Consider the following 24,998-nt stretch of genomic DNA (forward strand, 5'->3'; position numbering starts at 1 on the left):
GGTTGACCTTTGGCCTATGTTGACCTTTTGGCCGATGCCGATCTCAAAAATAGTTGGTGGTTGAATTCAGTTAGCCGACATGTAAATCCTATTCAAATTTCAAGTCAATCGGATGAAAATTGAGGATTTTAAAAATGTGAAATTGTTGTTGACCTTTGGCCTATGTTGACCTTTTGGCCGAAGCCGATCTCAAAAATAGTTGGTGGTTGAATTCAGTTAGCCGACATGTAAATCCTATTCAAATTTCAAGTCAATCGGATGAAAATTGAGGATTTAAAAAATGTGAAATTGTTGTTGACCTTTGGCCTATGTTGACCTTTTGGCCGAAGCTGATCTCAAAAATAGTTGGTGGTTGAATTCAGTTTGCCGATGTGTAAATCCTATTCGAATTTCAAGTCAATGGGATGAAAATTGAGGGTTTTAGAAATTTGAAAAAAAGTGGTTGACCTTTGGCCTATGTTGACCTTTTGACCCCAAAAATATATAGGATTTTGTCTAACCATGAACTCTACCATTTGGTGAAGTTTCGTGAAGATCGGTTTAAAATTGTGACCTGTAGGTAAGTATAAGTGAGCGGACAGACAAACACACAAACACTCAAACACACAAACCAGTGATCAACACACTTTCAATTTTTTTTTTTTTTTTTGCCAAATAACAACGCACAATACCAAACAATATACCTGAAATATCTTCGATTTTCGCATGTAATAATATAATCAGAACCTTGTGTTTCCCTTTCCCTTTGATTCCTGTAGGACTGAAGAAACCCAAAAGGTTATAAACGTTCAAAAGACCGAATAAAATCGACGGGAAAACAATTTCTCAGCAGCAAAGAGAAGGAGAACACCATGGACTCGGGAGGTGCACACCGGCGGTTTCCATGACGACGGTCGTCATGGTGACGGGTACCCGTGGCTTGCAGGCATCTGTGGACGCCTCGAGCATGAGAATGTGACTCCTCCCCCTCCCTGGCCCTTCCCCCGAGGCTTCTTCTCCAGTACAGTGACCGCATTGTGCCTATTCTGTTCGCACGGATTATTAATGACCATGTGGATTGGTCTAACCCTTAATCTCAAATAAATCCCCACAAAATGTATTCCTTGGAACCCGAGCTCTCCTCTGACGTGTCGTCATTGATTCGTCATATGAAGATATTTGATATGATGGAAAACGCAACATTCAAAGCGATCAAGAATATCAACAATCGTTACAATTATCATCATTGTGCAGTATTAGTAGCTTTTGGTTGTGTCTCCAAATACAAATTGGTGGACCGGTACCAATTTGGGAAAAGCATCAATAATGTTTCTTCTATTCGGCTCTTTGTCCTCTAAAAGTTGATTCTGTCTGTAGCCCTTGTTAGCGAGACGTCGATGTCTCCCCTCTCCTCCCTCCCTCCCCTCTCTCTCTCTGTCTACTCTCTCCCCTCTCCTCCCTCTCTCTACTCTCTCCCCTCTCCTCCCTCTCTCTACTCTCTCCCCTCTCCTCCCTCTCTCTACTCTCTCCCCTCTCCTCCCTCTCCCCTCCCTCTCTACTCACTCCCCTCTCCTCCCTCCCTCCCCTCTCTCTCTCTGTCTACTCTCTCCCCTCCCCTCTCTCTCTCTACTCTCTCCCCTCTCCTCCCTCTCCCCTCCCTCTCTACTCACTCCCCTCTCCTCCCTCTCCCTCCCCTCTCCTCCCTCCCTCCCCCCTCTCTCTCTCTGTCTACTCTCTCCCCCCTCCTCCCTCTCCCTTCTCTCTCCCCTCCCTCTCCTCTCTCTCTGTCTACTCTCTCCCCTCTCCTCCCTCTCCCCTCCCTCTCTACTCACTCCCCTCTCCTCCCTCTCCCCTCTCCCTCTACTCACTCCCCTCACCTCCCTCTCCACCCTCTATCTACTCGCTTCCCTCTCCTCCCTCTCCCCTCTCTACTCACTTCCCTTCCTCTCTATTCTCTCCCCTCTCTCGCTACTCTCTCTCCCCCCCCCCTCTCTCTCTCTACTCTCTCCCCTCTCTCTCCTCTCTCCCCTCTCTCTACTCTCTCTCTCTCTCCCCTCTCCTCCCTCTCCCCTCTCTTTCTCTCCTATCATTTTTTTTTTTTTTTTTTGGAAACTGAATCGAGGCTCGTGAAAGAGCGAACATTTACTTCACAAACAAATCAACCAGACAAACAAAATATATAAAAAGAGGGAGCGGAAAACAAGATGGGGAGAGAAGGGGAAGCACACAAACACAACATTTGAGAGCAGGGAGATGTGTGGAAGGGAGAGGGCCCGGGGGGAGGAGGAAGGGAGAAGGCCCGGGGAGAGGGCCCGGGGGGAGGAGGCGTGTGGGAGGGGGGGGGGGGGGGGGAGGGAGAAGTATAAAACACAAGGACACCAAGGACTTCCTGGACAGAAGTTGGTATTTCAAAAAAGTGGAATTGGGGTGAAATTAGCGGGGGAAGAAAAGATCAAGGTTTTGGATGGGGGAAGATAAGAGATGGTGGTGAACAGCTGTTTTAAAGACTTGGAGGGTGGAGTGGGATTGAAGAGAGTGAGGGAGTTTGTTCCAGAGGCGGGAGAAAAGAGGAATGAAAGAGTGAAGGTGAGCAGAGAGTCTTGATTTTGGCAGTTTAACCATAAGAGGGTTGCAGGCAGATCTTGTGCGACCTGTAGGAATATTTGTGGGACAGAGCCCAGAGAGAGCTGGGGGGGCAAGGCCAGAGAGGAGTCTGTAGAAGACGGAAAGACCACCAACGTGCCTGCGGTGAGTGAGTGAGAGGCCCTTGGAGTTAGCTTCATCGCGGGAGATTCCAATGATTCTGAACGCTTTGGTTTCAACAGCGTGAAGACGAGCTAGGTGTGAGGCAGGAGCACCAGCCCAGAGGGGACAGCAGTATTCCATTGAGCTGCGGATGAAAGCCTTGTATGTGGTGAGGAGCTCAGTTGTGCCAAGGAAGGACTTCGCACGACGGAGGATGCCCAGTCGGCGACTGGCTTTGGAGGCCAGATTTGAAATGTGGTTTTTCCAGGAAAGATCATGGCAGATAGTGAGACCCAAAAGCTTGAGTGACAGAACTTCTTGGAGAGGATTATTCAGAAAGTGGATGGGAGGGTTGTCCATTCGGTCTTTTCGGAGAGACATCGTAAGAGTGTGAGATTTGTCAGGATTGAAAGACGTGTTCCACTTGTTTGACCAGTCTGATTTTGTCCAGGTCTACAGAGAGTGAGGAGGCTGCAGACCGCCGATCTGAGATATGAGGAATTGTTTTCCAGAATTTGTTTTCCAGCATAATTGTGAAAAAAAATTTAATTCCACTCTTTTTAAGTCTTCCAGAAGTTTCCAGTATAATTGTGAAAAGTTTTTAATTCCACTCTCTGTTAGTCTTCCAGAAGTTTCCAGCATAATTGTGAAAAGTTTTAAATCCTATCTTTTTTAGTATTCCAGAAGTTTCCAGCATAATTGTGAAAAGATTTTAATTCCACTGTTTTTTAGTCTTCCATGGAATTTTCACGCATTTTCTAGAGTTTTCAATCCCACTCTTTATTTCTTTCAGCTTCTTCAATATGAAGATTAGTTGTGTTGTTGTTGTTGACATTTCCATAAAGTGGGTGTATATATGGGTGTGTGTGTAACTGTGTCATTGGGTGTATGTCAGTGTCACTGTGTGTGTGTATGTGTCACTGTGTGTGTGTGTGTGTCACTGTGTGTGTGTTTCACTGTGTGTGTGTGTGTGTGTGTGTGTTTCACTGTGTGTGTGTGTGTGTGTCACTGTGTGTGTGTGTCACTGTCTGTTTGTGTGTGTGTCACTGCGTGTGTGTGTGTGTGTGTCACTGTGTGTGTGTTTCACTGTGTGTGTGTCACTGTGTGTGTGTCACTGTTTCACTGTGTGTGTGTGTGTGTGTGTGTGTGTCACTATGTGCATTTGTCTGTGTGTGTCACCATGTGTCTGTCTGTGTGTGTGTGTGTTACTGTGTGTCTGTCTGTGTGTGTGTGTCACTGTATGCATGTATGTGTGTTTGTGTGTGTCACTGTGTGTGTGTGTGTGTTACTGTGTGTGTGTGTGTGTGTGTGTGTGTGTGTGTGTGTGTGTGTGTGTGTGTGTGTGTGTGTGTAAAATGATGCTGTCGAATAGAATGCCCATATTGGGTACTTTGATCTTTCTATAAACCCTTGAAGTCCACTTTGATGTTTCTCTACACACAGTACATCTCACTCCAATCTGTCGCTCTTTTGTCCTTAAATATATTATCAACTCAACCGAATCTTTCATCTCATCTGTTTCTGCCACGCACGGTCGGCGTCTCTCGTCATGTCTTTAATGTAAATCAACCTTCACGCCCGACGAATCGCCACTTCAACCTTCATCATCCTTTCAACCATTATTCACCATTTATTTAATTTCCTTGAGGGTTACCTGCCCAAAATAAGTGACTCCTGGGGTATTTTTCCTTCTTTTTAACGAATATCGTTCACATACTAACAAAGTGCCCACATGAACGAACACGTGATTCATTATCCCACGTTATCCCACGTTGTCACATTGTAACGGTTTCACTTACAGGTATCAGAGTACAACAATGTCACAAGACTTATCAGCATCATGGAAACAAGTATGAGCAGCATCTGAAATCGTGGTCAAGAAATTAAATGTTTCATTTGACCTTTTTTTTTTCTTCCATTCATCTAATGCTCATGGAGGACCTTGGAAATAAATCACGTGCAGGACAAAGACACGAGGAGGCCTGGGTGTGATTTTACATCAATTACAAGGAAATGAAGAGATAAATCTCCCGCGATGAACGTAACTCCGAGGGCCTTTCACTCACTCACCGCAGGCAGGTTGGTGGTCTTTCTGTCTTCTACCGACTCCTCTCCGGCCTTGCCCCCCAGCTCTCTCTGGGCTCTGTCCCCCAAATATTCCTCCAGGTCGCACAAGATCTGCCAGCAACCCTCTGATGGTTAAACTGCCAAAATCAAGACTCTCTGCTCACCCTCACTCTTTCATTCCTCTCTTCTCCCACCTCTGGAACAAACTCTCCCACTCCCTTCAATCCCACTCCTCCCTCCAGGTCTTTAAAACAGCTGTTCACCACCATCTCTTATCTTTCCCCATCCAAAACCTTGATCTTTTCTACCCCGCTAATTTTACCCTAGATCCACTTTTTTGAAATACCAACTTCTTTCCTAGAAGTCCTTGCAGTGTCCTTGTGTTTTGTACTTCTGCCACCACACCCCCCCCCCCCCTTCCCATGCCTCCTTCCCCAAAGCCCTCTCCCTCCCACAGATCTCCCGATGTCCCTGCTCTCAAATGTTGTGTTTGTGTGCTTCCCCCTCTCTCCCCATCTTGTCTACTGCTCCCCTTATTATATACTTTGTGTCTTTTTGATTTTTTGATGTGATTAATGTTAGCTCTTTCACGAGCCTCGATCCTGTATATAAAAAAGAAGAAAAAAAAAAAAGGACAAATGTGTCATGTGGGATATTGAACCCTGGTTTACCCTACATTATGAGCCAGGAGTCCAGATGGGAACACGAGCAGGTAACCCAAATGAGGAGCGCTTTTTAAGGACAAAGAAGCCATAAATCCAAAGGTGTTGATGTTCAGAGAAATGCTGTAAGCCAAGTGATCTTGGTTTAAGGTGGTTGAAGGTCACAGTCTGCTTAACATTTGTGAAGCTCTTTCATCTCCATTTGTGATGCTCTATATATATATATACACTAGCAGAAGTACCCGGCGTTGCCGGGTGGGGGAGGGGAGGGGAGGGGAACGGGGGTTTGGGGGGGAGGGAGAGGGAGGGAAGGGGAGGAGAGGGGGAGGCGGGGGGGGGGGGGGGGGGGGTGAGGAAGAAGCCATCAGTGATGCCAACAGGAAGAAGAAGAAGCCGTACAACCAAATTCGTACACTTCCAGAATTGTTTGATTTATTTGTATTCAAATGTCTGGTAATTGTTTTATATTTATTTATGCGAATGTCTACTTGGATATAACTGTCATTCATTTTAAAAGGCTTCGGCACTCTCGAGCGATTTTTTTTTTTTAACTCCAAAAAAACGAACGAACCTTTTTTTTTTTTTTTTGTCTAAAACACTCCCGCGCTCACTGATGAACCTCGGAAAGTTTGATGAAGATCCGTTCAGCCATCTCTGAATAAAACGCAGACACAGACAACTCGCGTTTATATATACACTACTCACATAAGTTATGGATATTGGCAGGTTCTTCGGTGTGGTTGATTTTGTGTATTAATTATGTTGAAAAAAGTTGTTGGTCCTAATTCTATGGTTATTAATGAGTGTGAAAAAACACAGCATTCTTGATTTCAATACCCTAACTCTAACCCTTATAAAAAAACAAGTACAAAAAGTTTTAATTAAAACAAAAGCCGCGTCGATGTTACACAATGCCTAGATGCAGCTGTGCCTATAACGTCGATGTTATAGGCACAGGACATTCCTATTGATTCGATTACTTGATGTTATTTTTGTGCAAAGTGAAAATATATCTCGGCAATTTCCCGTGTGTGGCGACGAATTTTTAATATATCTCGGCATTTTCCCGTCTGTTATTTCAGGCGGTGTATGACTGACCATGCCGCGATTTAAAAAAAAAATATCTCGGCAATTTCCCGTGTGTGGCGACACGTGAACGAAGCTATGCTCCTCTCTCCACATTATTGTGACGACGTATAAATTAAATATTTCATCGTGACGATTGTCATCAAATGGACGAATTTTTAATATATCTCGGCATTTTCCCGTCTGTTATTTCGGGCGGTGTATGACTGACCATGCCGCGATTTAAACAAAATATATATATCTCGGCATTTTCCCGTCTCTTATTTCGGGCGGTGTATGACTACTGACCATGCCGCGATTTAAACAAAATATATATATCTCGGCATTTTCCCGTCTCTTATTTCGGGCGGTGTATGACTGACCATGCCGCGATTTAAAAAATATATATCTCAATGGACTTGAAGTTACAGGCCTTTGAGAATTCATTTCGTTCTATAAAGGGCAACTTTCATCGGATTTTCTTCCCGTTTGTTTTCAACCGAGTCTAAAACTATGTTAGCGACTGTGAAAAATGAAATGATATATCGAATTTGATTTGAAATAAAACTGTGTGAGAGAGGAAGACACCACGGGCCTACAAAACAGGCCTCAAAGCTATGCGAGTTAATAAAATGGTGGATATTTGTTTATATGAAGCATCTCCCACAATGGGTGGAGCTATGGTTCCCAGAATGGGTGGAGCTTTGAGGTTTTGTCTTCTCTGCAAGAACAAGAAGAAGAAGAAGAAGTACAACAACAACAACAACAGCAGATGGCACTCTATGAGCAGCGTCTGCGACGCGGCTAATAAACTCACTCCTACAATATCCATAACTTATTGTGAGTAGTGTATATAAATCGGGATTTAAATTTAATTCAAAAATTGATCCAGGCGTCTATTCTCTTTCAAACATTCAAACCGACCAAGGTAGTTATTTATCACAGCATCTGTAGAATTTTCACCCTTTTACTCAATTCCGTTTCGCTGTTATTTGGTGGAGCAAGAGGTCAACTGAGCTTTATAGATGTTTATATCGATATAAATATAAATATATCTATATTCATATCTAAATTTATATCTATCTTTATAGATATTTATATATATATATATATATATATATATATATATATATATTTATATATATATATATATATACATATACATACATATATATATATATATATTGTTACGGACCGAGGATAGGATGTTGTTTTGCCGAGCGGATGGCGCCGCGGCCCTAACAGTTACCCCGACTAACCCGATTCCTGGACGTTGGCCAAAATCGCGCCACAGATATTCAATATGGAAACCTCTAAAGCCTAAAATATGGAAACCTAAAATACTAGCTTAACTAGATACAAGCTTAACTTATTCAATGGGACAAGACAAACAAAACAAACTCACGTACACAAGAAGGATGGAATGGCAGGAATGAATGCTGGAAGGAGGAATGGGAAGGTTCAGCTGGGGCAGATAATAATAATAATAATTCATTTATTTTGTATAGCGCTTTTCCAGAAGCCCAAAGGCGCTTTGACAGAGTGGCAAACATAATGCATAACAATACATGAAAACAACAATTGCAAAAAGACAAGAATCAATAGGGAAATATTTAAAGCAAAAGGAGGGAGAAGGAGAAGAGATAGTCAGGGGTTAAATGCTGTGGGTTGAATGTTGAATGCAGTGTTGAACAGGTGGGTCTTTAGTGATGTTTTGAATGTGGTGAGTGAGGAGGAGTCTCTGATGGTGTGAGGTAGTGAGTACCAGAGGGTGGGAGCAGCGATGGAGAAGGCCCTGTCCCCCCAGGATCTGAATTTGGTCCGGATGGAGGGGGTCAGGAGGTTGGTACCAGCAGAGCGGAGGTTGCGGGTGGGAGTGTGTCTGGAGAGGAGGTCAGCCAGGTAGGATGGGGCCAGGTTATGGAGGGCTTTGTATGTCAAGAGGAGGATTTTGTACTGGATTCTCTGTGGGATGGGGAGCCAGTGAAGCTTGTAAAGGACGGGGGTGATGTGGTCACGGGTCCGGGAATGGGTGAGTAGACGGGCAGCGGAGTTCTGAATGTATTGGAGTTTATTGGTGATTTTTGAGGGTGAACCATAGAGGAGGCTATTGCAGTAGTCCAGACGGGAGGTGATGAAGGCGTGGATGAGGGTTTCTGCAGCCGTGGAGGAGAGGGATGAGCGGAGACGGGCAATGTTTTTCAGGTGAAAGAAGGCTGACTTTGTGATCTGTTTAGTGTATTTGTCGAAGGAAAGGGTTTGGTCAAAGATGACGCCAAGATTCCGGATGTGGTTCGGGCTTGATCCCGCACGGGACGTCGGGCTGGACCTCGACGGCCACCGATGCCACCGCAATCTGGTTCCCGCGGGGTAACGGGTTGAAACTGCCTGGTGGAGTCAACGCTGCTTGTGGAGCCAAAACTGCTGGTGGAGCCAAAACCACTTCTCTGGCTCACCTCAGGACGCATCTCCCTTCTTTCTCCGAGGGCTCGTCCCGACTCGTCTGCCGTCTCTATCGTCTGCTCGTGCCGCTGTGGGGACGTCGCGTGCTTTGCCAGGACTCGTCTGAGGTGGGGGCGTTTTCCATGGGTTATATATAGCCCCACCCTTGAACCTTTTCAAACCTCCCCGATCGCTCTTCCTCCGCCCTCTCAAACCAAACCCCTCATGCTTGGTTGGTTGTTCGGGGCTGGCTCCCTCCTCCCCTCTATGACGAGGTGGAGACCCGCCCTTCTTCTCCGAGCCGGAGCACATGGCGAATGGAGTCGCGGAGGGAACAGTTGGCAATTTGTTGGAAGGGGAATGTGAAGGGAAAGGGGATCTACTCTTATTTAATGCAGTGCAATGGAGTATTTAATTAATGGAAGACACAGCCTTACACTAATACACATAATAAGGATATAACTACTGAACAGGGATATATGGTGTCCTTCGTGTATGCTTTATGGAATTAACTACGGGAACGCCCTTTGATCTTTATACAACAACAATTGCAGGAAGGAGGGTGACATTTTACCACAATTCATTACACAACAATAAAAAAAAAAAAACATTCTCATATCCACAACACTGCACCCTCCTGCCCTTAGGCACGTCCCGGGCCTATGAACTTTTACCTTAGTGTGGCACGTAGGTGTAGTTCCCTCTACATTTAATCTGACCCTGAGTGCGACAGTTTTAAAACATAATTAAATATGTCCCGCTGCTCCATTGCACCCTGCCTAACAGACTCACGCCCACAGCTAACCAAATTGCGGAATGGTCTTCAAACTATACATTTACGGTGGGGGCGCATTATTTACAATGATTACTTTATTTACAATACGCAACCCAGGACCTGTGATTGTTCTTTTGGGGGGGAGAGACAGTCTGCCCTGCATCGACGCACCAGAAAGCACCAAAGCACCCTCAAGCACCAATCGGTGCACAGTCACCACAGTTCAATGAAAAATAAACCGACAAACCCTGCTGGTGGTCTCTTGCTCTTCGGCTCCCTCTGCTGGCTATTGCTTTCTTCCTGTTGTTGTCATCTTCTTTGCTGGCGGCCTATTTGCAATAAAATTTGCACCCAACATGTCCATTGGCTTGATTTATGGCCCACAGGGGGCCGACTATGTATGGTTCACCTGTGGGGCATCGGTGCCCTGTGGCCAAGGTCCGCCAGCAAGATCTGAGGCCTTCATGGCCGGTTCCAGCAGAGGGGCCATGCCCCAACCCATGGGGTCCATAAGTGGTGCTCAGCCACAGACATGTGGTCCATAATGTGGTGCATCGATGCAGACAGCTGGTTCTGGGAGTTTCGGGCGCACAATGGCGGACTCACGCACGCTCCCCTCGGTGCCCAGTGGCGCACAGGTCCTCATGTGGGAGACAAGGGGGGAAAAGACAGATGAGCGAGGGGTAAGGTCACAAGGGTACACATCAATAAGGCAATGGAAGGCAAAGTGCGTACGGAGAGCGAAGTGAGGAAGCTCGTCCCTACCGTACGTCACCCCCCCTGTCACCTACTCTACCCTTGCCTTTACACCATATTTACAACAATCTACACATTTACAAATCCGTCGCTACCGTCACATCTTCTCCCTATTTCCCCTATACCAAATTCGTTCCCACAATCCCTCTAACCAAATTTGCCATCACCAATTCATCATCAATCCTCATAAGGAGGGAGAGATGGAACAACAAAGCACAATGTCACACCCACGTCATGATGCATCTCACATTCCAAACATCTGCACAATAAAAATAATAAAACATGGCATGGTGTGGAGGTACGTCATCCCAGGTGAGTGGATGCAGATGGTGCGAGGAGATTCTTAAACCTAACTATCTATCTATAATTCCATTAATCTCTGTGTGTATGTGTGTATGTGTGTATGTGTGTATGTGTGTATGTGTGTATGTGTGTATGTGTGTTTGTATGTTTGTCTGTGACCGCTGTTTCTCGACAACCACGGGTCCGATATACTTGAAACTTGCCAGGTATATTGCTGGGGACCCGAGGATGTGCCTTTTCAAGGTTTCATATTAATCGGACAAGTAGTTACCGAGCTATGGCGATTTCTTTACCAAACACCGCAAGCCGTTCGCTTTGGACCAAACCATTTCATGTAAATAGAGGGGGGGGTTCTGTGGTCGTTGCGAATGGACCAAACCATTCATGTAAATAGAGGGGGGGGGGGGGGTTCTGTGGTCGTTACTGCCACGTGGTTTCAAAGTTTTTTTTTGTTGTTGTTGTTTGCACGCATGTTTTTTTGCACCCACGTACGGGCACGCCCTAGGATGTTTACACACACACACCCCTACACAAAATTTTTTTTTTTTTTTTTTTTGGCAAGGAACGGGCACCCACGTACGGGCACGTCCGAGCTTATATATAGTATGGGCATGCCCTAGTCTTCTAAATGACATTAACACACTTTACACTACCCGGGGTCTTTCCCTGCCAATCCATTGGCCAACTTACACTATGGGTTCTAAAAACCAATTCCCATTGACCAAACTGTGGTGCTTCTCAATTTGGGGTCTCACTCCCCCGATGCAACTCCCTGTGCCCTTGCACAATTTCCGGGCTGGGTCGTGTAGCTCTCCCAGCAGGTCTACCCACCTGCACACCTCCACCACTGTAGTTGCCACCCGAGCTTACCTAGCTCCTCACCCTAACCTAACTAACTGGGGAAGGCCCCTCCTGGCTCTGTCACCCCTTGGTGCCCTCTGGCACTGGGCTACCCGGGTCCGTCCTCCGGATCCTCGGGCCCCATCCACAACAACTCTACCAGCTCCCAGAGCCCACCTGCGGCCTCACCTGGCCGACATCCTCACAGTGGTGGAGTGCCCAAACCAACTACACACACTAACAGGCTACACGCCCAGCCATTTCCACAACACTAATGCACCCATCACTACACTCCTGTGCAACTACCCGCACCACAGATGCCAATATCCAACCACAATTTACCTGTACCCTCTACCTAACACTTACACTACCCTCCCCGGGTATTCGTGATGGGGTCCTTCCTCCTTTCCCCCATCCACACCTTCGCACCATCCACTCCACTCCACAGTTTCCACCATACTCACTCCACGACCATCCATTCCAATACTCCATAGACTCCCGACCATTTATTCCATACACCTGTTCTTCATTCACCTGTTGTTGCACACCTGTGCAATCACACCTGGTGCCACCTGCACCCTCTTTCCTTCCTGGACCATTTGGTCAGCACAATACACATCACTATCACTCACTCATACACTGCTCCATCCATCTGTTCAGTTGCACACCTGTGCAATCTCACTACAACTCACAATCATTCACTCATACCCTGCTCAATACACTTGAATACACCTCCAACACTCACACGGCATCATCTGAACTACCTGGTGCCCTGCTAACTTCGTGCTCCCCATCTTCCCTTTAAACTAAGCACATACCACGTCATTATCATCCACACTAATCTACCTGCATCCCCACTACAGGTATCATTGTCACTACCTAACCTTAACGTTACCTAAGGTCATCTTTTCTAGATCCCTACACACTATATCCTAACCCTCCCGGGCTAGTTTTCACTGCCATAAACCCCATAAACCTAGTGCTCCTTTGCCCCCGCTGTGAGAGATGGCAGAGTTGCCATCCCACCACATCGGGTATCTTCTACTATCAATTTTGCTCACCAAATTCCAACCAATCAAAAATTTTCTATTCCAAAATTTCGAATCCAAAAACACTATCAGTATCACCATCATCACAGTCCGCTATATCCTAGCCTCGGTGCGTCATGACATCATTAAACTCGGCTTCGCAAAGCCGAGCAATGAATTCGGGTGGTTTGGTCGCCTGCAGGTTGAATCCGTCCGGCTTTCGGTTCAAGGGAGGTGGTTTGGTCGGGCCGAGATTCCACGCACCATCTCGGCGCGGTACCTTGCGATCCCGGGCCCGATGGCTCAATCTCCCCCAGTCGGAACCCCGTCCCCGGCAGGGGGCACCGGTCCGCTTCCTCCCACTCGCCCTTGAACCGGACCGGTCGCCTCGCCCGACAAGGCCCGGACTCGACCGTGCAGGGCGGGGCCAAGCCCGAATCGGCAACGACGCTTCGAAGAGAAGCGACGCAGCATCGATCCGCGCCGGGCCTGGCATCCAACAAATCGCACCGCACCCCGAGTGCTCGCTGTTGTGGAAAACCATTCAGGTCCACACAACTTTAGTCCAACGGTTTGGTTTAATTGCATTTAGATCATCACATCATTCCTGTAAGTAGAAATACACAATAAGCATACGATGCGACATCTCATAAAGCCATTCATATCAGTCAATGCAAGCAAGCTAGTTATTCTATAAAGGCGTACCATAAACGAGGCTACAGATGTAACATGTCACAAGGGAGAAGTCTCGGAGCACTGACACAGCAACGGGTCTTATAGTCACGCCCCTAGCGGTGACAACAATGACAGCGAGCAGCGAGCATCCCCACCCGGGTTCAGTACGGATACGATTTCACTACATTCACCCCCCCCCCCCGTCAGAATTATACGGCCGCGTGGCTAAAAGTGAGTGAGCGTCAGCATGAATAGGGCGCGGAGTATCAGTCGGCCCAACCGTAGCGGGCCGGGCGGCGAATTTCTCTGCCAGCACGCGTTCGAAACTCCCCGGGTACGGCGTCTCGTAACCCTGTATCCCCGGTGTCAGAGGCGTCAACAGGGTCGGGTGATGAAGGGGGTAACGCCAAGTCGTCGGACCCGGGCAGTCTCGACGGGGGGAGGGTCGGTGGACTGTCGGCGATGGGAGCGTCGGGAGAGGCCATAGTCTCATAGATGGGTTCGACCGGTTCGTCCGATTCCCTACTAAGGTCGTCGACCCCGCAAGGGGCAAGATGACGAACGGAGACAGTAGTCTCACGACCATCAGACGTCATCACACGAGCATGCTCAGGATTAGCCTGGAGAATCTGCACTTTGTCCACAAGGGGGTCGTACTTGCTCGCGCGAACCGCCCGTTTAAGGTAGGCCGGCCCGGGCCCAGCGAGCCAACTGGGCAAAGACCGTATACACCCCGAGCTCCTGGGGTGGTGGAAAAGTCGCTCGTGGGGAGTTTGGTTAGTTGCCGTACTCAGGAGTGCCCGGATTGAGTTCAACGCCGCAGGTAGCGACCAAGCCCATTTATCGAGGCCCCGGCCGTGGGTCCGGAGATGGAGCATGACGGCCCTCCAGATAATCCCGTTGAAGCGTTCGATCTGCCCATTAGCCTGGGGTCTGTACGGCGTGGTGTAACTAGACGCAATGTTGTTTTGGAGCAGATAGCCGCGCACCTCCTGAGACAAGAAGACTGCACCCCGGTCGGTATGGACATAGGCCGGGTAACCGAACATTGAGAACAAGTTCTGTAAGCATCGCATCACCGTGGCAGCAGTCATGTCCGCGCAAATATAAGCAAAGGGGAATCGTGAGTACTCATCAACGATAGTGAGCAGATAGCGAGAGCCGCTCGACACCGGCAAAGGGCCCTTGAAATCCATCGCCAAGCGTTCCCACGGGCGTGTAGCCTTCACCAGAGTCCCCATAGGAGGGTTATAGAAACGCGGTTTGATTTCCGAGCAGATAGCGCAGTCGCGACAGATACGGCGGATATCGTCAATCGAGTAAGGGAGATTCCCACTCCGCACGAAATGAGCGAAACGCGTTACGCCGGGATGGCCCGCAGTAGCATGCAGCACCCGTAGGCCCTCCAACGAGGTGATACCAGCACATGTAGTCGGGCGTGATAAGGCATCGGCGGCCTGGTTATCCTTCCCTGGGCGATATTTGATGGTGTAACAGAAGTCGGCGAGTTCGATACGCCAGCGAGTGATTTTCTCGTTCTTAATGCGCTGGGCGTGTAAGGTGTCGTACATGAACGCAACGCTTTGCTGGTCCGTGATGATTTGGAAGCTCCGCCCGAGTAGGTACGGGCGCCATCGCCGAATAGACTCGACGATCGCATACGCTTCCTTTTCAACGGACGAGTGCCTCCGCTCAGCGGAGGTAAGAGTCCGTGAAAAGAAAGCCACGGGACGTCCCCCTTGGGAGAGGGTCGCCGCGATGGCCTGATCCGAGGCGTCACTTTCGAGGACGAACGAGCCGCTCTCGTCGATGGTCGCTACGGCGGCTCGGGCGATGTCGGTCTTAAGACCTTCAAAGGCCGTCAATGCGGCCGAACTCAGGGGAAAAGTGTCGCAGGCCACAAGGGGGCGAAGTTTCGCGGAGAAATTTTGCACCCATTTGGAGTAATGGGCGAACAGCCCAAGGGCGCGTTTCAGGGACGCCCGATCGCAGGGAGGGGCCATGTCGAGCAAAGGTCGCAGACGTTCCTTATCCGGAGAGACAGAGCCATGGGTCACGGTGTACCCCAGAAGATCTATGGTGCGTAGGGAGTATCGGCACTTATCCTCGTTCATAGTTAAGTGATACCGTTGCGCGACCTCAAGGAAGCGCTTCAGATTAGCGTCATGGTGCCCTTGGTCATATCCACAAACCGTAAGGTTATCGAGGTAGACGAAAACATCGGTTAAGTGCTCCCGCGCAACGAGGTCATCCATGGCCCTCTGGAAACAAGCGACCCCGTTCGTCACCCCAAAGGGCAATCGTGTAAATTGGTACAACCGCTGCCCCGACTCGAAAGCGGTATAGATACGATCCGCCCTAGAGATAGGGATCTGGTGGTACGCACTACGGAGATCGAGAGTACTATAGACCGAATACTGGGATACCTGTTGCACTAGCGCGTCCATCCCCGGAAGGGGGTAGGCATCCAGCTGTGTAAAGCGGTTAATCGTTTGGGAATAGTCGATTACCATGCGTTTGCGATGGGCCTCGCTGCGCACCACTAAGACCTGAGCGCGCCACGGCGACCTGCTAGGTTCTATGATGCCGTCCTTCAAGAGCTGAGCCGTTTCGTCCGCAATGAATTGCATGTCCGCGCGAGAGTAGCGTCGCGATTTTACCGCGACGGGGGTACAGTCGGAGGTTAGATTGGGGAACAGCGAAAGCGGCCGGACGTCCATTTGCGCTAGGGCGCACACCGTTAGCGCGTCGTCCGGCCCCACAACAAGAGTGTCAGGCCCACCGAACTCCATTACCAGACGTCCATGCAGCTTAAGAAAATCGTGTCCTAGCAGAATATCAGCACATAATGCGGGTAAAACCATAAGGTGTACATCAGGGAAAACCCGTCCCTTTAGCACGAGTTTCAATCGGCATTCCCCTTTCGTGCTGAGCCGCAGTCCCTGGGAAGCCATGAAGATCCGTCTCGTAGACCGCCCGATCCGCCATCCATGCCTGAGCACAAGTCGTTGGTCGATAAAACTATCCGTAGATCCGGTATCCACCAAGGCCTGAACACAATGGCCCTCAACCATAAGGGGAATAAGGGCTTGAGCCAGGCCAGACGAGGCAGCTGGGAGCGGGACTGAGCCCCCCGAATGGGTCGGTCCAGCCTCGCGGGTGGATCCTACACCAGCAGCAGTTTTGCGAGCGTGGCCGGAGGCTGTGTTGGCCATGGGGATCCCATTATCGTCATCAGAGGGCTTTCCCCAGCATTCCGGTGTTTCGCGATTCAAAATCCGACGAGAAAAGGCCTCCGTAGTATTTGACATTGCCTTTTGACACTTCTGGCAGATAAAGGCTTCCGTAGTATCCGAAATCGCCTTTTTACATTTATGGTCGCTTTGACAAGAGGCTTCCGTAGTATTCGAAATTGCCTTTTTACATTTTACAAAGGCTTCCGTAGTATTCGAAAGTTGCCTTAACTCTTTTGATGGGGCGGGGGCCGCCGTTAGCTCGTGGGCGACTCGAGGAGTACGAGGGGCTTGGTGAAGTGTGGCCCGTGGTTTGGCCAAGGACGCGGCCTTTGTCCCCGATGGAGAATGAGACGGTGGTGGCTGTCCGGTGGCGCCAATCAAGGTCGTCTGAGCGCCCAGCGGGCCGCAGAGAGCGGCCCTCCCCTTCGAAGTCGGGTAAGGTGCTGGGCTCGTGGGTTCTGCTACGAGCCCGTTCAAGGTTGCTGCGCCCGCGCGGCCGCGGCTGCGCGAGTCGAAGGGCCGCGAGCCGCGTGCCGATTTCTTGCACACTTTCGCGTAATGTCCCTTTAGCGAGCACAAATGGCAAATAGCGTCACGTGCCGGACACACGACTCGGGCATGACGAGGCCCTCCACAAAAAAAACATGCGGCCCCGCGCAAGGCCTTGGGTCTGCTGGTCGTAACGGCAGCTGTCAGGGTAGGGTCATCCTCCGGAGCATCCCGGAGTTCAGCAGGCGGATCCACGTCCTCGTCAGTGGTACTCTCCGGCCGGGCGTGTAGTGAGGTGCCCGCCAAAAGGCGCGTGCGATCATAGGCGTTCGATTGCATCCGCGCTTCAGTATACACCGTCGCTTGCTCAACCGCCGTAGCGAAGGTCAGGTCGGTCTTCTCCAAGAGTTTGAGACGTAGTTCCTGGGAGGAGACCCCAGCTATGAAGGCATCTAAAAGTCGATCATCTTTAGCTTGCTCGTGAGTCCGTGGCTCCTTGACGCTGTCCAGCATGAGCTGCCGGAGCTCCTGGGCGTAATGATCCATAGGCTCGTTGGGCTGCTGCCGTCGCGTCTGCAGCAAATAACGCGCATACACAGGGCTTTTTTCTTTTATGTAAAGCCGCTTGAGCTCCGCGATGGTAAGATCATACGTCGTGCATTGAGCGACCGCGTGGTAGACCCGGTAGTCGATTTTTGAGTGTAATATAGCCAGCTTCGCGGCAGGCGTCGGAGCGGTCTCAGGCTCGTCAAAGAGATGCTCCAGTTGTCGGAGCCAGTGCTTGAGTTGCAAGCCTCCGTCCGTGGCTTGTGGGTCGGCGCTGAAAACGGACACCGTCAACGTCTTGTTGCCAGCCATGTCAGCAGATCTTAAATGCAATTAAGTGTTGTGGAAAACCATTCAGGTCCACACAACTTTAGTCCAACGGTTTGGTTTAATTGCATTTAGATCATCACATCATTCCTGTAAGTAGAAATACACAATAAGCATACGATGCGACATCTCATAAAGCCATTCATATCAGTCAATGCAAGCAAGCTAGTTATTCTATAAAGGCGTACCATAAACGAGGCTACAGATGTAACATGTCACAAGGGAGAAGTCTCGGAGCACTGACACAGCAACGGGTCTTATAGTCACGCCCCTAGCGGTGACAACAATGACAGCGAGCAGCGAGCATCCCCACCCGGGTTCAGTACGGATACGATTTCACTACACTCGCATCCGCTATCCGTCACCCTAAACGCTGCCCCGTTCAACGTCGATGCTTTACTCGCATGCCCACACGCACACGCGACCCTTTTGACACTCACAAAACCCGGCGTTCCAACGCCGTCCGTACATTCCACCAACGCACTCCCTGTTACACACCACACCTCTCGCGCACACTCGCCGTTCGCACACTCCCTTAACACACCTCGCGCACCGTCTTGCGCACTCTCCCCACTCGGTACGTACTCCGTACCACTCACCATGGGCGTGCTCTCTTGCATCCACCCACTAACGCGCTCAGATGGGCTCTCCCACACCCGCGCCACGACCAACTCAGGTGTGCTTCCTCGCACACGTTCCACCACCACCTTACTCTCCGTGTCACACTCCCCCTCGCACGTACACTCCGTATTGCTCTCACTCCCTGTGTCACACTCCGTACACCCCGACGTGCATTCTCGCTCGCACTCGGTATCACACTCGCGCTTCGTAACACGCTCACCCCTTGACGCACACTTTTTTTTCACACGCGACCCTTCACCAACGCCCGGGTGCTTCCTTGATCCCAATCGCGTGACAATTCTCTTGTCGTCAAACATCCTTCTACAAAATCTCCCCGCACAATACACAGCACGACTCACCTGGGGGATCCTTTTCTCCACGCGCACCTGCAAACTTCCATTTGGGTTAAGCACAGCATCGTGATGTGAGCACGGACTTTGTACAGTTTCCATTTCTCCCTTCAATTCCTGGGTTACCTCCGTCGTCTCTTCAATTTTAACTATACCCGCTACTTTTGCTTTTTCGACCGCTGGCTTTATTAAAATTCCCTCTACTTCAGCGGTCGCCGGCTGCCCCATACCCCGGGTCGCGATTTCTACCTCCGTCATTTTACCCGCGCTTTTCTCCACTTCGCCCAACCAGCGCTTCTCGCCCCGCTTTACCTCGTCGTGCACCCCCGGGACCCTTTCGCCCAACCTGCGGTCTCTGTCCCTCTCCGCTTCCCTTACCTCATATGCGACTCTGTCCCTCGCCATTCCCTCAGTTATTTCTTTAATTTGGTTTCCCCAGTCATTTTTGACTTGCTCCCTCATCTCGGCCATAAGGGCCACCATTCCAGCCATAAATGATTGCATGACTTCACCCGTTGGTATAGAGGGCGCGGCTCTCGCCGCCATGTGCGAGGCGCCATTTTGTGCCTCTTCAACCACGTGCGCGAGGGCGCCATTTTGTGCGCCTGATACTCCCTCAACCACCTCCTCATTGCTCTCCTCCATTTCTTCCCTCTGATCCTGGGTTACCCCTAACCCCTCTTCTAGTTCCCCCACCGGCATCCGATCGCCTTGACTATCCATGGCACGACTCAATTTGGGATTTTAAAAACTAAATCTTGGCCGCTCCAAATTTTGACCCAATTTTTTCCTGATGTTTTAAAAATTTGGTTCGGGCCTCGTATCTCACTCCCAGACACCAATTGTTACGGACCGCGGATAGGATGTTGTTTTGCCAAGCGGATGGCGCCGCGGCCCTAACAGTTACCCCGACTAACCCGATTCCTGGACGTTGGCCAAAATCGCGCCACAGATATTCAATATGGAAACCTCTAAAGTGACCGAATGTAAAGAGGAAGAAGAAGACGTACAGAAGAATAACAGGATTTATTATTTACACACACTAAAGCAAAAGGAGCAGTCAAGGTTATATACAGGGAAAATGGAAAAAGCAGGTGACACAGTGAAAATACTAGCTTAACTATACAAGCTTAACTTATTCCCTGGAACAAGACAAACAAAACAAACTCACGTACACAAGAAGGATGGAATGGCAGGAATGAATGCTGGAAGGAGGAATGGGAAGGTTCAGCTGGGGCAGATGGTTCGAGCTTGATCCCGCACGGGACGTCGGGCTGGACCTCGACGGCCACCGATGCCACCGCAATCTGGTTCCCGTGGGGTAACGGGTTGAAACTGCCTGGTGGAGTCAACGCTGCTTGTGAAGCCAAAACTGCTGGTGGAGCCAAAACTGCTTCTCTGGCTCACCTCAGGACGCATCTCCCTTCTTTCTCCGAGGGCTCGTCCCGACTCGTCTGCCGTCTCTATCGTCTGCTCGTTCCGCTGTGGGGACGTCGCGTGCTTTTCCAGGACTCGTCTGAGGTGGGGGCGTTTTCCATGGGTTATATATAGCCCCACCCTTGAACCTTTTCGAACCTCCCCGATCGCTCTTCCTCCGCCCTCTCAAACCAAACCCCTCGTGCTTGGTTGGTTGTTCGGGGCTGGCTCCCTCCTCCCCTCTATGACGAGGTGGAGACCCGCCCTTCTTCTCCGAGCCGGAGCACATGGCGAATGGAGTCGCGGAGGGAACAGTTGGCAATTTGTTGGAAGGGGAATGTGAAGGGAAAGGGGATCTACTCTTATTTAATGCAGTGCAATGGAGTATTTAATTAATGGAAGACACAGCCTTACACTAATACACATAATAAGGATATAACTACTGAACAGGGATATATGGTGTCCTTCGTGTATGCTTTAGGAATTAACTACGGGAACGCCCTTTGATCTTTATACAACAACAATTGCAGGAAGGAGGGTGACATTTTACCACAATTCATTACACAACAATAAATTTAAAAAACATTCTCATATCCACAACAATATATATATATATATTGTGATGCGGATCTCGTCGCCGGCCTTCTCCCCTTACCAAGGGGGGATTAGTCCCCTTGTCTTTGACTGGGCGGCGGGTCCCGGGACCTATGACGTCCTTCCCGGACAGTGCGAAATAGGGTATTAGGACTAGAATTGCTATTACCTAATTACTCGCGCTGCCCTGAAACGAGGAAATAAGCCCCGCACGAATCACGCGTGTTGAGATGCCGAGCGGTGCGTACACGCGATCCGTGCCGTTTATATGGTGACCCCGGTTCTAGCAATCTTATTCGTGCCACGCTTACCCAATGGAGAAATCACACAGGCGATCGAATTGGGAAGGAAGGAATAACACGATTTATTTACACTATTTACAATGGTTCACAAAAAGGAGACAGTGCAGCCTTAAAACAGTCTTAACTTACTACCCAGGACAAACGGGCCCATCACACACACACTCACACGGGGCTTGCAGCTGCAGGATGATGGTCGTGTCCAAGGATGGCTCCCGTGCAGCTCCCTCCGGTCTCCGGTTCGTCCCGTGCAGATGGTAAGTAGAGAAGGCAGGAGCTCTCCGCGTGTCGTTTGGTGCACAAGGGTTAATACGGGGCGAACGGTAGGGTGTGGGCTCTGGCGGTTGGCGGTTACTCACTCGCAGGTTATTACCACGTTTACTCGCGTGGCTGAATAGGCGCTATTTGCCACCGGCGCGTCTGGCTGCAGCCGTGTACTCAACACCTCTTCTTCCTCTCCTCTGGCGCCTACGTTATACTTGAGATATAGTGCAATGCCTCCAAAGCAGGCGATGCGAATCAAGTTCTTCAAAGTCCTCTTGATCAACAAGTCCTCTCACGTGCGCTCTCCCCTTGCGAGTCCTGTTCAAGGGCTTTGTGCAAAGACTTATATAGGTATGCCCTGCGAACCTTCTCACACTTACCAGACGCGCCTCACCACACCCTGTCACGCCATGCCATTAGAGCCCTGGTTGGCTGGTGGCTCTTACCGTCATCGCCTCTGACGCTCCGCCTTGACGCCGCCCCACCCCGACCTCGCGCGCCTCCTTCTCAGGCCTACCTCGTGTTAATCGACTAGTGAGCGAACAAAGGGCAGCAAAATGCTGCTGGCAGCCAAAGCGTAACAAACTGAGCGGGCCAGCCAAATGGGGCGCGGGATCAATTATGCCCACAGAGGTGGAATTGGAGGGTGGACGCAAAATGAACGGGGCCTAATCTCATGTCTTTACACAACGCAGATATTACTAGGGGAAATTACCTATACTTACACATACTATGACATAACTAATACTACAGGCGGCCTACGTGTTGCTCGTGGACTAACTATGGGGGGTTTGGGGGGGCAACCCTTTAACCTTTAATGATCAATATGTGCCAATCTCAAAACCGTAGTAATATATATATATATATATATATATATATATATATATATATATATATATATATATATATATATACATATATATATATATATATATATATATATATATATATATATATATATATATATACATACACACACGCACACATATATACAGTGCCTATAGAAAGTCTACAGTCTACACCCCCTTTCAAAGTTTTCACCTTTTGTTACCTTATGGCCTGGAATTAAATTGCATTTATCAGACTTTTCCACCTTTATTTACACATCGTAACCCACAACTTCCAAGTGGAAAACAAATTCTCTAAATTTCCGAAAATTAATTAAATATACAAAACTAGAATATCTTGGTTGGAAAAGTGTCCACCCCCCTTATAACATCAATTGTAATTTAGCTCGGGTATAACCAATCACCTTCAAAATCACACACACCACATTAATTTGCTTCCACCTGTGTTAAATTGTAGTGATTCTGATAATTTCAGAATAAAATCAGCTGTTCCTGTAGGTTTCCTCTGCTGGGTCGTGCATTTCACAGCAAAGACTCAACCATGAGCATCAAGGTACTTTCAAAAGACATCTAGGATAAAGTTTTGGAAAAGCACAAATCAGGGGATGGGTATAAAAATATTTCAAAGGCAATGAATATTCCTTGGAGTAGTCAAGAGAATCATTAAGAAGTGGAAAGTGTATGGTACCACCAAGATCCATGCTAGATCAGACCGTCCCTCCAAAATGGATGACGAAGCAAGGAGGAGACTGATCAGAGAGGCCACCAAGAGGCCAATGGCAACTTTGAAAGAGCTACAGGCCTTCATGGCATAGACTGGTCACTGTGTGCATGGGTCAACAATATCCTAAGCACTCCACAAGTCTGGCCTGTACAGAAGGGTGGCAGGAAGGAAGGAATTACTCAAAAAAGCACACATTGAGTCCCGTTTGATTGAGGTATGCAAAAAACCACTCCGCAGATTCTTAAGCCATGTGGCAAAAAGTTTTGTCATCTGACGAAACCAAGATGGAACTTTTTCGCCGAAATGAAAAACGCACGTTTGACGCAAACCCAACACAGCACATCACCCAAAGAGCACCATCCCCACTGTGAAGCATGGTGGTGCCAGCATCATGTTATGGGGATGTTTTTCATCAGCAGGGACTGGGGGACTTGTCAGGATAGAAGGGAAAATGGATGGAGCAAAATACAGAAAAATCCGAGAGGAAAACCTGCTGCTCTCTGCAGGAAAGCTGAAATTGGGACGGAAGTTCACCTTTCAGCATTACAACGACCCGAGGCACACAGCCAAAGCTACAGCTGGAGTGGCTAAGAAACAAAAATATAAATGTCCTTGAGTGGCCCAATCAGCCTCGACCTAAATCCAATCCAAAATCTGTGGCATGACATGAAGATTTCTGTCCATCAACGCTCCACACGCAACTTGACTGAGCTTGAACAGTTTTGTACAGAAGAATAGGCTAATATTGCCCAATCAAGGTGTGCAAAGGTGGTAGAGACCTATCCCAACAGACTCACAGGTGTAATTGCTGTCAAAGGTGCTTCCACCATGTATTACCTCAGGGGGGTGGACACTTATCCAACCAAGATATTCTAGTTTTCTAGAATTCTAGTTTGGTATTTTTAATTGATTTTCTGAAATCTGTAAAATTGCTTTTTCACTTGGAAGTTGTGGGTTACGATGTGTAAATAAAGGTGGGAAAAGTCTGATTTAATGCATTTTAATTCCAGGTTATAAGCAAACAAGTGAAAATTTTAAAAAGGGGTGTCGACTTTCTATTGGCGCTGTAGATTATGAAAAACAGTGGAGTTTTTCAACAGAACGGACTGTTAGGATGAGGGCACATAGCCTGAGAGTAAAGAAGATGAGAGGTAGAACAGTATAAAAGCAATGGTCTTTCACTCAGAGTAGATCATACAAAGTGTTCTCCCTGGAAATGTCGTGGCAGTGGAGGGGTAGATAGATTTAAATTGGAATTAGATAGGTACCTGGATGCATTGGAGATGTAGAGGTGTACAGGGATATTCCTGTAGGTTTCCTCTGCTGGGTCAAGACACTCAACTCTGCAGGTCAAGACACGATCTGGTATCGGCGATCGGACAGGGATATTGCAGGCCCATTGGTAGCTTGTGTGTGGATCGGTGATGTCTTCTGGGATCGGTGATGCTTTTTGGGATTGGTGTTTGTTTCTGGGCTCGGTGATGGTTTCTGGGATCGGTGATGCTTTTTGGGATCGGTGTTTGTTTCTGGGCTCGGTGATGGTTTCTGGGATCGGTGATGCTTTTTGGGATCGGTGATGTTTTATGGGATCGGTGATGGCGTCTGGGATTGGTGATGGCGTCTGGGATTGGTGATGGCGTCTGGGATTGGTGATGGCATCTGGGATTGGTGATGGCATCTGGGATCGGTGATGGTGTCTGTGATCGGTGATGGCATCTGTGATCGGTGATGGCGTCTGGGATCGGTGATGATTTCTGGGATCGGTGATGATTTCTGGGATCGGTGATGTTTTCTGGGATCAGTGAGGATGTCTGGAATTGGTGATGCTTTCTGGTATTGGTGATGCTTTCTGGGATCGGTGATGCTTTGTGGGATCAGTGATGCTTTCTGGGATTGGTGATGGTGTCACCCTACGTTATGAATTGGTGATGCTTTTTGGGATCAGTG

This window comes from Myxine glutinosa, chromosome 12, assembly GCF_964187855.1.
Source record: "Myxine glutinosa chromosome 12, kmMyxGlut1.1, whole genome shotgun sequence".
Classification (NCBI taxonomy): domain Eukaryota; kingdom Metazoa; phylum Chordata; class Myxini; order Myxiniformes; family Myxinidae; genus Myxine; species Myxine glutinosa.